Below are 11,585 nucleotides of genomic sequence, written 5' to 3'. Positions count from 1 at the left end.
TAAAGATAAAACAAAAAAATAAAGATGCAATTTCCCCCACATTGGCGTTTCCTTAAGGATAAGCATCTTTCCTTAGGCTAGGAACTGATTGCTATGCTCACCTTTGACCACCCAGCTCACCTGTGACCACCCAGCTCGAGACAACAGACCTGTCACCCTGCTGTGTCCACCAAGACAGCAGACCCACCTGCTGTGTCCATCGATAGCTGTGCCGACAGAGCAGTCTCGTGACTATTGTAAAAGGGACATTTCAACCACATGTGAAACATGCTCTCTGAGGGTATATAACCACCCTGTACCCCCTACTTTTTTGGTGCCCTTCGTTCCTTGGGGAAGGAAGGCCCTGGGCTATGGTCCTCACATTCTGGCTCAGAATAAACTCACCCCAATTTTCATTTCTAGGCTGGTTATGCCTTATTTGCATCCACATTTCTTGGTGTCATTGCAGCAGGATTTCAGAGAAACCCACCAGAGACCACCTGGAATCTACATTGAACTGGCATTCAGTACCAATAGGGGCCCACTGAGCCCCCCGGATCACTGCATTCTTCAGGTGATCCTGGTGAGTTCTCCTGAAACCCAGACCTCCTTATTTTAAGTTGACGGTCCAAGAGTTTATATGAGCTGGGTAAGGTCTTCAGACTAGGTGTCTTAAGGGGTACCAGTACACACCCCAGGTAAGAGGAATCTCAGAGGAATTTCCTAGGCCAGAGGAGCCTAGAGGAACTTGGGAGTGAGTGGGGAAGGCTGACCTTTTTAATTGGGCTTTAAAATTGGAAAGAATTGTGTTTATAAAGTCTGAACAAACTGCTTGATAGAGAAATGAGAGATGGAACGTGTTCAGCTCCGAAAAAAAGGGACACTGTTCTCCTGGCTAGAAGGGTGTCCTCAGGTGACTGAAGACCTCAGCGGGAGTGTCAGAGGATCAATCCTAGCAATGTGTAGTGGTCCCATAGGGAACTCCACTCTCATTCACGGTAATTAATTACATGTTCATCCAGGGATGTGCACGTAAGGGCTGGTCACCCGTGCTCTGAGCCCCCATGGCAGTTTTAGATGCCAGAAGGAGAAACTGAGGCATGTAAGAGAGTGTTTACTACCTTTCTCTAGGGAGTAACACTCACAATCAGTGCACTCTCTGACCTGTTACACTGTCCTTAGAAGTTGTTCGGACTTTATAGCAAAACAAAATTAAAAGAAGAGCAGGAATTCAAGCTTCTAAAAAAGCCCAATCAGGTCCCAAATGGGCAGCCTCTCCTCCGAACTCCAGCTGGCTTCACGATGTGACTGCAATTGCTTAACAAAGGGGGATGTTCCCAAGCCAGGTTCCTAAAGCCGAGGGAAAGAAGGAAAGAAAGAAAGAAAGAAAAAACTGGGGAGGGGCTGGCCCCGTGGCCAAGTGGTTAAGTTCGCGTGCTCCACTGCAGGGAGCCCAGTGTTTTGTTGGTTCAAATCCTGGGTGCAGACATGGCACTGCTCATCAAACCCCGTTGAGGCGGCATCTCACATGCCACAACTAGAAGGAGCCACAACTAAAAATACACAACTATGTACCCGGGGACTTTGGGGAGAAAAAAGGAAAAAATTAAAAAATCTTAAAAAAACAAAAAACTGGGGAAATTATGCCACAACTAGAAGGACCTGCAACTAAGATATAAAACTGTGTACCAGGAGGGATTTGGGGAGATAAAGTAGAAAAAAAAAAAACTGTGTAAAAAAGTTTTTCCATAGTGGTCTGCTATGACAACACCTAACTCAGAAATCTAAGGGAAATCTTTGCTGTATCTGTCTGTTTATGTGTGTGTGGTATTTTACCTCCACATGGCACAATTTCTTTTTTCTTTTTTCTTTTTTTTTTTGAGGAGGATTAGCCCTGAGCTAACTGCTGCCAATCCTCCTCTTTTTGCTGAGGAAGACTGGCCCTGAGCCAACATCCATGCCCATCTTCCTCTGCTTTATACGTGGGACGCCTACCACAGCATGGCATGCCAAGCAGTGCCATGTCTGCACCAGGGATCTGAACCAGCAAACCCTGGGCCACCGAAGCAGGAAGGTGCTCACTTAACCGTTGTGCCACGGGGCCGGCCCCTACAATTTCTAAAGAGTTCTATTCAATTGACTTAAAGTAAGTACTTACAAAATCTTTTCTAAATAGAACTAACCCAAATGTCTTTCAAGTTAACATGATACAAAATAATCTTTGGGAAACGAAAGCTTTTTTAGTTTGTTGGTTTGACTAAGACAAGCATGTCCTCCTAGTTGTCAGCATTAGATCTGATGCAGACATGAGGCCTTTATTCTGTTTATCGGTCAGATAAGCTGTGATCGCTTACGAAAGTGGTTAACAAAAATAATAACTTAAAATGATGGCTAATTTTGTCTAAAGTCTCATCAAATTTTTATAGACAATCTAAATGATTATTGGGAACAAGTGGCTAAATAGATTTTAAAAAGATGAGTGTTAGGTGGACTTTCAACAATAATTCTATGTTGCTGGGTTAATTTAAATGACAAAGATTCATTACGTATGTAGGTCATCTCTAAATAAGATAGAGTGTTGGACATTAACGACTAAAGGTAAGTTTATCTACTTTTGGCTTCTTGCTACAGAAAAACTAAAAGGTGTTTAAGTGTATTAGTAAACATGCCTTGTATTTTATTAAAAGATTCTACTATGGAATAACATGTTTTTAGAAATTATAAAAGTGTTTATAAATTTGCCAAGCCACAAAATACTAAAGAAGGTTTATAACTGCTTCTTCATTTTCACTAAAAATTAAGGTTTCGAAAGGTTAAAAATTCTAATATGTGATTAAGGTTGGTAGAAATTAATAAGGAAAACACATTTGTAGTCAAGGAAAGTAAGAGGTAAGTTTTCAGTAAAGAAGGTATAGAGAATGGAAATATTTTGTTTGTTTGGGTAAGAAAGATAAATTTGTCCTAAAGTACTAGGAGGAAAAAAGCAAGGTATGGGACAAATTCTGAATGTAAAAAGAAAGTGACAGAGGGTTGATGGAGGTTGAACCATGAGGAGTTTTATGCATGGTCAAGTTGGTTAAGATTAAAATAAAATAAATTAAGTAAATAAAGTTTAATATAAAAAGTAAACTGGTACAAAAATTAGAATTTGGCTTTCTCTCTTAAAAGGATCATTTTATTAAACTCATAGTCTGCTGCTGATAAAGAGATTATAAAAAGTTTTTCTTTTGAGTAAGTTTATCTAAAAGACAGAAGATCTGTGTTTTGTTAAGATAGTTTCCTACGTTCAAAAAGACTGGGGTCTCTCTAGTAAGGATTTTGACTGTTTCTGTTGTCACTTTGGTTAAACATTATTATGAAACATCGTTTCAGTGACCCTTGTTTCACGATGTCAGGATCAGTAATCTCTTGATTTTGTTTAAATAAGTGTTTTAAAATCTTTCGATATTTTTGACAAGCTCCCAATAATTCATATCCTAAGCGAAGTCTTTATTTTGACATTCTTTGAGAATTTTCAAAGGACCCCCAGGACTTCTCAAAGATATTTGTTCTCTCTTGCTATAAAAGGGAGGGTACTCATTAGGCTTGTTGGGTGCTAAATTGCACAGGAAGCATCGTCAAGTAAATGATGATAAGCCTTCTTAGGTTATACGGTGTAGGTAAAGATTATTCACTATTTTAACCCTGCTACCTTGCTTCCAACATCACAAAGGGAGAAGACCAGAACTGCATTCTATTATTTAATTTGGGTCTTACTTAAAAGATAAGCAAGGATGTTTTCAAGCCGGATATGTTGTCCAGCCTCAGGAATGCCTGCTACTTTCTGTTAACTCTGCTAACCCAGTAAAAGGTTTTCTTGTGCAGGGTCAAGAAATCACCATGGGGAAAAAGAAAAAAAAAAAAATATATATATATATATATAAAGGTGGCAACAAAAGGGGAAAACAATACTTTTGGAAACTTTCTCCCACAGTGGCTCATAAAGTTTATACTCATTGTGTTATATGCCCAAAGTGTAACCCAGGGAAACCACTTCCCAGGTCACAAGGTCACTTTCCCCTTCCTAAGGGACTCTTTGAGGTATGGCAATTGGACTTTGTCCAAATGCCACCATCTCAAGGATATAAATACATCTTGGTAATGATCTGTGTGTTCTCACATTGAACTGGGGCTTTTCCTTGCAGAAGAGCAACGGCTCTAATAGCAGGTAAGTTCCAATTAGAGAGAAAAATTCCCGTTTGGGGAATTCCTACTAAGTTACATAGTGACCGGGGAACTCATTTCGCCAGGCGAATAATTAAAGCTATTTGTAACATTTGGCCAATAATGCAGCATTTCCACAGCATTTCCACCATCCCCGATCCCCCAGATTGGTGGAAAGAATTGAGAGCATAATCAAGACTTAAGTGGCAAAGCTTTCAGAAGCGTTTACTCTCTCACGGCCAAAAGCTTGTCCGCTAGCGCTCCTCAGTCTTAGATCTACACCCTTTCGGTAAACTTCGGCTGTCTCCTTTTGAAATAATAATAGAACAGCCTACGAAATTGGATGAGGAAATATATGAACCAACTTTGCTTAAGGGATGTATTACCTTGTTGTCAGGGTCTCATTGAGATGCTTAAAAGAAATGAAAGGCTGGTAGCTGATTCTCTCACAGAGAGCTCCCAGAACTTACAGATCATGGACTATCACCTGGAGAATTTATTTACCAGAAGAGGCATGGAATAAAAGACTCTTTGCGGTGCTGTTGGAAAGGACCACACCAGGATGAGAAGAAGACGACATCTGTTGTAGACAGCTCTCCCACGACACCAGGCCAGCCCTGTATTCTCAACCTAGTATCTCCTTATTAAATGTTGGTTATGCTTAAAACTGTCTACCTGTTTTATAATTGTTCCATTGAAGGTTTCAAAGTACTATCATACTTAAAGAAAGTGATTGGTTTGGAAGAGATTGGTCTTGAAGGCCAGGCATTTATTGGGTGGCTCCTAATGGAACTCGGTGGTTGTGTGGAACAAACCTCTTGCCTTGGCTACCGCCTAGATGGATAAAACACTGCAGCCTGAGTTTCCTGTAAAAGCGAGGAAGGAGTCACACTGAGCCAACACCTGTTGCCGATCTCCCTCTCTTTAAGGCCAGATGGGCTCATTCAGTATTCCACTGCTGTGGCCACCAAGCAACTATATTTGTTCCTTCTTTGGGGCTAAAAGATGTCATTATTACATATGGAGAACCTGACTAAAGTTACTCAAGAAGCCCTTAACCATAGTCAAACAGGAATAGCCTTATTAAATACTGAGATATCTTTCATGAGAAAGGCTGTCCTTCAAAACAGAATGGCTTTAGATATTTGAACTGCATCCCAAGGTGGTACATACGCAACCACTCAGACCGAATGCTGTGTTTTTATACCTGATGAGTCTTCCAATGTGTCATCTCTGCTAAAACCCATGAAGAAGCAGGTAGATGCCTTGAGAGATCTGACACCCAGTCTTGATTTCTTTGCTCAGCTCCCTTCCGGTATCGCTTCCCTTTTTCCATCCGGATTGCAATTCCTGTTTCTATTACTTCTTGGAATTATTATCCTCATCATAATATTCAAACTAATTGCTGTTTTCTTTGCTCGGTGTTGAGAGACTGGCCTACAAGCTGGAGGGATGTTTGCTCAGTGACTCAAGATGGTGGATTGATCCTGTAACCCCGGACAGATTTCCTTTGCTGATAAGGACTGTGCCTGAGAACTCATTTTAAATGAAGGTTTTCAAATATATGTTGAATTATTATTATTTGTACTGTACTTGTGCTATACTTGTGAACAATGTAAACATAAGGAATCATAGTAAAGCACATATACAATGTTTGTGCAGCAACCTAACATTAATTGAAAATTATATAACCTATGAAATGCTTCGTGTTAATGCTTGTCCACTATATCCGACTGTTTTCCCCCAGCATGGACAACTGGGCAAGTAAATGAGATAAGAGCCTAGCACCGAGGGACATGATGGACCCAGGGTGGGCAGCAACCACCCTGCCACCAAGGGACAATATTTTGAACACCAGTGCTTTCTATTGAAAGATTATAGATCAAAGGAAGAAAATGACAAACAGAAATGGCGAGCGATAGGATATATTGGAGTGTATGAGGAAGCCATTCAGTGTAAGCCTAATTCAGCCTGACTTTGTTTTTACCAAAAGGGCCTCACATGGCCACTGAGCACGTGTTGAATATCTGCTTTAGGCATTTCCTATGTCCCAAAGACAAGAACAAATGGCCTTAAGATAAAGGTGCAACTTTCCCCCACAGTGGCACTTCCTTAAGGATAAGCTTCTTTCCCCAGGCTAGGAACTGCTGGCTGTGCTCACCTGTGACACCCAACTAGAGACAACGGACCTGCCGCCCGGCTGTGTCCATCCATCACTGTGCCGACAGAGCAATCTCGTGACTACTGTAAAAGGGACATTTCAACCATACGTGAAACACTCTCTTTGAGGGTATATAACCACCCTGTACACCCCACTTCTTTGGTGCCCTTCCCTCCTTGGGGAAGGAAGGCCCTGGGCTGTATGGTCCTCACATTTTGGCTCAGAATAAACTCACCCCAATTTTCATTTATAGACTGGTTATGGATTATTTGTGTGGACAAAATGGTAAATTTTATCTTATATCTTGTCTCAAAAAATAAAGACACAGAAGGGGGCTGGCCCAGTGGCACAGTGGTTAAATTAGCACGTTCCGCTTCTCAGCGGCCCAGAGTTCGCCGGTTCGGATCCCTGGTGCGGACATGGCACCGCTTGGCACGCCATGCTGTGGCAGGCATCCCACATATAAAGTAGAGGAAGATGGGCACAGATGTTAGCTCAGGGCCAGTCTTCCTCAGCGAAAAGAGGAGAATTGGCAGTAGTTAGCTCGGGGCTAATCTTCCTCAAAAAAAAACAAAAAAAAAGATGCAGAAGAATGCGCAGAAGAATGCGTCAAGTATAAGCTTTTGGGTTTTTTTTTTTAAAAAAGGAAAGAAGAGAAAAAGAAGATGAGCATTTACATACAAAGCCTCTTTCAGGCAGCTGAACCAAGAGATTGGGCCTCTCGGGGCCTGGGAGCTGAGTGGGGGAGCTCTTCCTGCCACAGTAAACCCTTGTGTAGCTCTGGAATGTTATGTACTGACTGTTCCAAAGGAAAAGCATTTTCATGCTAATCAGAGATTGGCATCTCCTATTTTAAAAACCCTTTGAAAAGAGGACCCCTAAGTTGCTCCTGGTCAAATCTAGGAGAGGGGATGGTGTCTTCCATCAGGAGATGTTGGCCTGGGGGCTCCTGTCCCAGCTGGGTCACTGCGGGCAAGTCCTCTCACCTCCCAGGGGGCGTCCTGGTGTTAGCCCTGGATGTCCCGGGCACCGTGGATGGTTCATCGCAGCATCTCTGGGCCCAGGGCTTTTATTTGCTGAATTTTTCAGACCTTGCGGGGGTGCTGGTGAAGAGGAGGAGAAATGGTAGCTTCCCAGATGCCAGAGAGGGGGCGGAAGCAGGAGTGATGACCCAGGGCTTCCTGTGAGCGGGAAGGTCAGGGTGGGTGGTGAGTGGCAGGTCCCCTTAGGGGTGGGGCCCTTTCTCATCCCTCAGTCTCAGCCTCATGGAGGGCCAGGCCAGCCCTGACCGCCCCTCCCAGGGGACAGAGATGGAGGGAGAAAGAGAGGACCAGCCCTGGGGGATAGGTGAGTGTGGACTTCAAGTGAGGGGTCTGAGCCTGCCAGGGGTGAGAGGTGAGGGGTGAAGGTCCTCTGTGCCCCCACCCTGGTGCCCCCCAACCCAGCAAAGGGAAAGAAAGCTGAGACTGATGGAAAATGAAAGGTCAGGCAGAACTGGGTTCAAAAACGCCTCCTCCCCAAAGGCTGTGTGGCTTTGGGTAGCTTACTGCACTACTCTGGGCTCGTGTCCTCCTCTATGAAATGGGAATTTTCAATGCACTTGCTTCCCAGCCAGGGCTGGATGTCTTCATCTCTGGGAAGCTCTTGGCACAGGGCCTGGCACCGAGCCCACCACGCTTTTCCCCGCCCAGGCTGGCTGGCGGGCAGCACCAGCTCAAACCGGTTAGCCCACCACCCCGGGGAGGAAAGCAGGCACTGGGTGCCTGCTCTGGGCAGGGGAGGACACTGAGGCAACACGCCACCGGGAAGGGAAGGGAAAGTCGAGGCTGCGTGCGTCCAAGCTCAGACGCACACGTGCCCCCGGAAACACAGAGACGCCCCCAGAGACAGACACACACTCAGAGACACATGGAGCCCTAGACAGACACAGAGGCACACAGACAGACACACAGACACACGTGGACAGATGCACCCAGCAGGCCCTCTTTCCGAGGCTTTCTCGGACAAATTCCACGTCTTGCCTCGCCTCCCTCCATCCTCTCTGCCCTTAGTGAACATCTGTGAAGCCCCCTCTGTACCAGGCCTTGTTCTAGGAGTCAGGGTCACAGGGGGTCAAACCGACGCCCCTGCCCTTGAGGGGCCGGCGCTGTCCAGGGGGAGGCTGTCAGTGCCCAGGATGAACGTGGAGCCGAGAGGGAAGAGGACCACGGGTGGAAAAGGGAATGTGATGGCAGGCTGGGTGGGGCAGGGTGAGCCTTTGACTAAATACCCAAAGGAGTAAGAGAGGGGCCGCATGGACATGCAGGAAGAGCGTTCCAGGCAGAGGGAACAGCCAATGCAGAAGCCTCTGCACTCCTCCATCCTCCCATATTCTTCCCCTCCCCCAGTCCCGACTCAGGCCATTGGGATAGGTTGGGGGGACAAGGAGGGGAGAGCGGTCCCTCCACATATCTGCCCCTCAGCTGGCCTGGTTAGTTTCCATTCCGCAGATGAGGACACCACGGGACTCAGAGAGGCTGTGTCACACAGCTGAGGTCACACAGCACAAATGCAGGTCCGGGTCTGTCTGAACTGGGGGCCTCTGTCTTCGGGCAGAGGAGCCCCCATTGAGGGCGGAAATCTAGATTGGCAAAGGCTGGGCCAGGAAAGACAGTCCACGGAGGGCCTGTGACAGCCTGGCGTGGGGTGCCAGAGCATGAGTGACTGAATTGGACACTGCAGGGTGCAGAGAGGCAGGGACAGACAGACAGACAGACATCCGGGACTTCAGTAGCCCCAACCCCTGCTGGAACGGGGAGCAGCAGCCCTGGAGACCACCAGAGGGGGCAGGTCCAGAGGGGCAGCTGACGGGGGCACACAGCAGGGGTTATAATTTGGACACTGAGTCAAGATGAGGGGTGGCGGGGGTGACAATGTAAGCAGGACCTGGATGGGAAGTTCCAGGTCTCTTTGAGTCTCCTACAAACGTGGTGGCTTCCAACAGCACACATTCATTGTCTGACAGTGCTGGAAGGCAGACGTCCAAAATGAGTCTCATTGGACTAAAATGAAGGGGCCAGTAGGGCTGCGATCCTTCTGGAAGCTGTAGGGGAGAACTCATCTCCTTGTTTTTCCTGTTTCTGGAGGCCGCCTGCATGCCTTGGCTCAGGGTCCCCTCCCTCCATCCTAAGATTCAAAAGTCCAGCATCTTCCACTCTCTCTCTGGCCCTCCTGCCTTCTTCTTATAAGGCCTCTTGTGATGACATTGGGCCACCAAGATAACCCAGGGTCACAGCTCACCTCCAGATCTTTACCTGAACCCCACTGCTGTGTAAGGTCATGTTCTCACAGGTCCCGGGGGTTAGGGTGTGTGGACAGCACTGGACGGCCATTATTCTGCCTGGCACAGGGTCCGCTGTCCAGGCTCCAGGCCTGGCCGTGATGGCCCCGGGGTCTGGAAAAGGCCTGTGTGCCTGGGACCAGCCGCCTGGCTGGAGGGGAGCAGGAGACGCGCTCAGCTGAGCACGTGGATGGGGCTCATGGGCCTCCCCAATCCTGCCTTCCCATCCCCCATCCAAGGACAAAAGGTGTGAAGGCCTGGAGGGGAGGGGGAGTCAAGGAGCGCACCTCACCCCCAGATCTGAGCTTTGGGCCCTCCTAGGGTCCCCCTCTCCCCCACCCAGACACCCCACTTAGACTCCCCAGCTTAGAAACAGCTCCACCTCGCCACCTGCGCCAGGCAGGGCTCCCCTGATCCCTCAACCCTGGCGATTTTACCTCTAAATTCCTCTAGAGGCCCTCCCTAGACCGGGCCCCAGCCGATCCCACTATTTCAACTTTTAAATCTGATCTGCCTCTCCCTGGGGGGCCTGGAGCGGCTGGCCCCCCCTGCAGCCCTCTCCTCGCTCACTTCCGGACCCTAACTCAGCTTAATCCCCACCCATCATCTCTCAAGGCTCAGGTGCCACCTCTTCCAGGAAGCCTGCCCTGAACCTGCCATGCTCACGAATGGGGGGGGGGGGGGCCGGGCCAGGAGAATCGGGGCGTAGGGTAGCCAAGGAACAACCCCCGACAGAAAGTCCACGGCTGACCCTTTCCTCCACCCCCGCAGTCCCTCCCACCCAAAATCTCTCCCTCACCCTGGCCCCCCAAATCCTCTTTTGGGGTCCCCCTCCGCTTCTCCAGGGACCTGCTGCTTCTGGCTGGGGGCCTGGACTCCCCAGTTCCACCGTGTCTCCCGCGTTGCTGTGAATACAAATGGCCGCCCTGCTCTGAGCACCGCGGGGGCCAAGCAGAGGACAGCTCCTAGTCGCAAGATCTGGGCAAAGCAGCTCGGATGGTCTTCCCTTCCCCACGCGCAAAGGGGCTCCCGGAGGGAGAGGGAGATGATATGAAGGTGAATATGGGGGGGCAAGGGTGGAGGGGGCACTCGGAGGAGGGGACTGAGGCCTGAGAGAGAAGGATGCCCGCATTTGAAAAGAGAAAGACTGCTCGCCTGGTGGAGGGAACAGCACGTGCAAAGCGCTGGAAGGTAGATTGTGGGGGACACGTTTCTTCCACTCTTGCACCAGAGGTCTCTGGCCCCCTCCCTCCTCCCACATGTGGAAATCGAACGTCGTGAAGCAACCCGCTTAGGGCCCCCAGGCCAGAAGGCCCGGACCTTCCCCACCCCGCCCTGGACTCGCTCCAGGGAGAGGCTTATTGTCCAAAGGTGAAGCCACGCGGTCGGCCAGCGCCTCTGGAACCCCCAACTGGCGACAGCTGGACGCTGAGTCCCCCAGGTGCGCCCTACTGCTCACAGACTACCCGCGCCTGGTCCGCGATTGTCCTCTGTTCTCAGCTCGCCCAGGCTCCCTGCCCTGCGCGCCGCTGATCCCGGGTCACTTTCGGTCTCACCCGGGGAGAAGGGGCCCATCCTCGCCCCTGTTGCCCTCTGCCTCGCGGGCACCGCGGTGCAGCCTTGGGGCTGCGCCACCACCCACGCCGGCTTATCTCCCCGCTTTATCTCCCCCAGCTCTGCCGCCTGACCCCTGCCCTCCACCAGATCTCAGCCGTTGCCCGGATGCCCTCCATGCCTCCCAGCCTCCGGGAGGGGGCCCCCAGGGCTCCCAACACTGCGGTTGGCCACTGCGCGCGCCTTGGCTCCGCGAACCACGCACTGGGCCAGCTTGGCCTGCGAGCTGGACAGGTCCCCAGACCTGGGGGACCGGGTGTGGCCGCTGAGGTCTGAGGCGGAGCCCGGGCCTCCCCAGCAACTCCCCGC

Source organism: Equus quagga, chromosome 14 (assembly GCF_021613505.1).
Source record: "Equus quagga isolate Etosha38 chromosome 14, UCLA_HA_Equagga_1.0, whole genome shotgun sequence".
Lineage (NCBI taxonomy): Eukaryota > Metazoa > Chordata > Mammalia > Perissodactyla > Equidae > Equus > Equus quagga.
Note: the sequence above shows the minus strand (reverse complement) of the source record.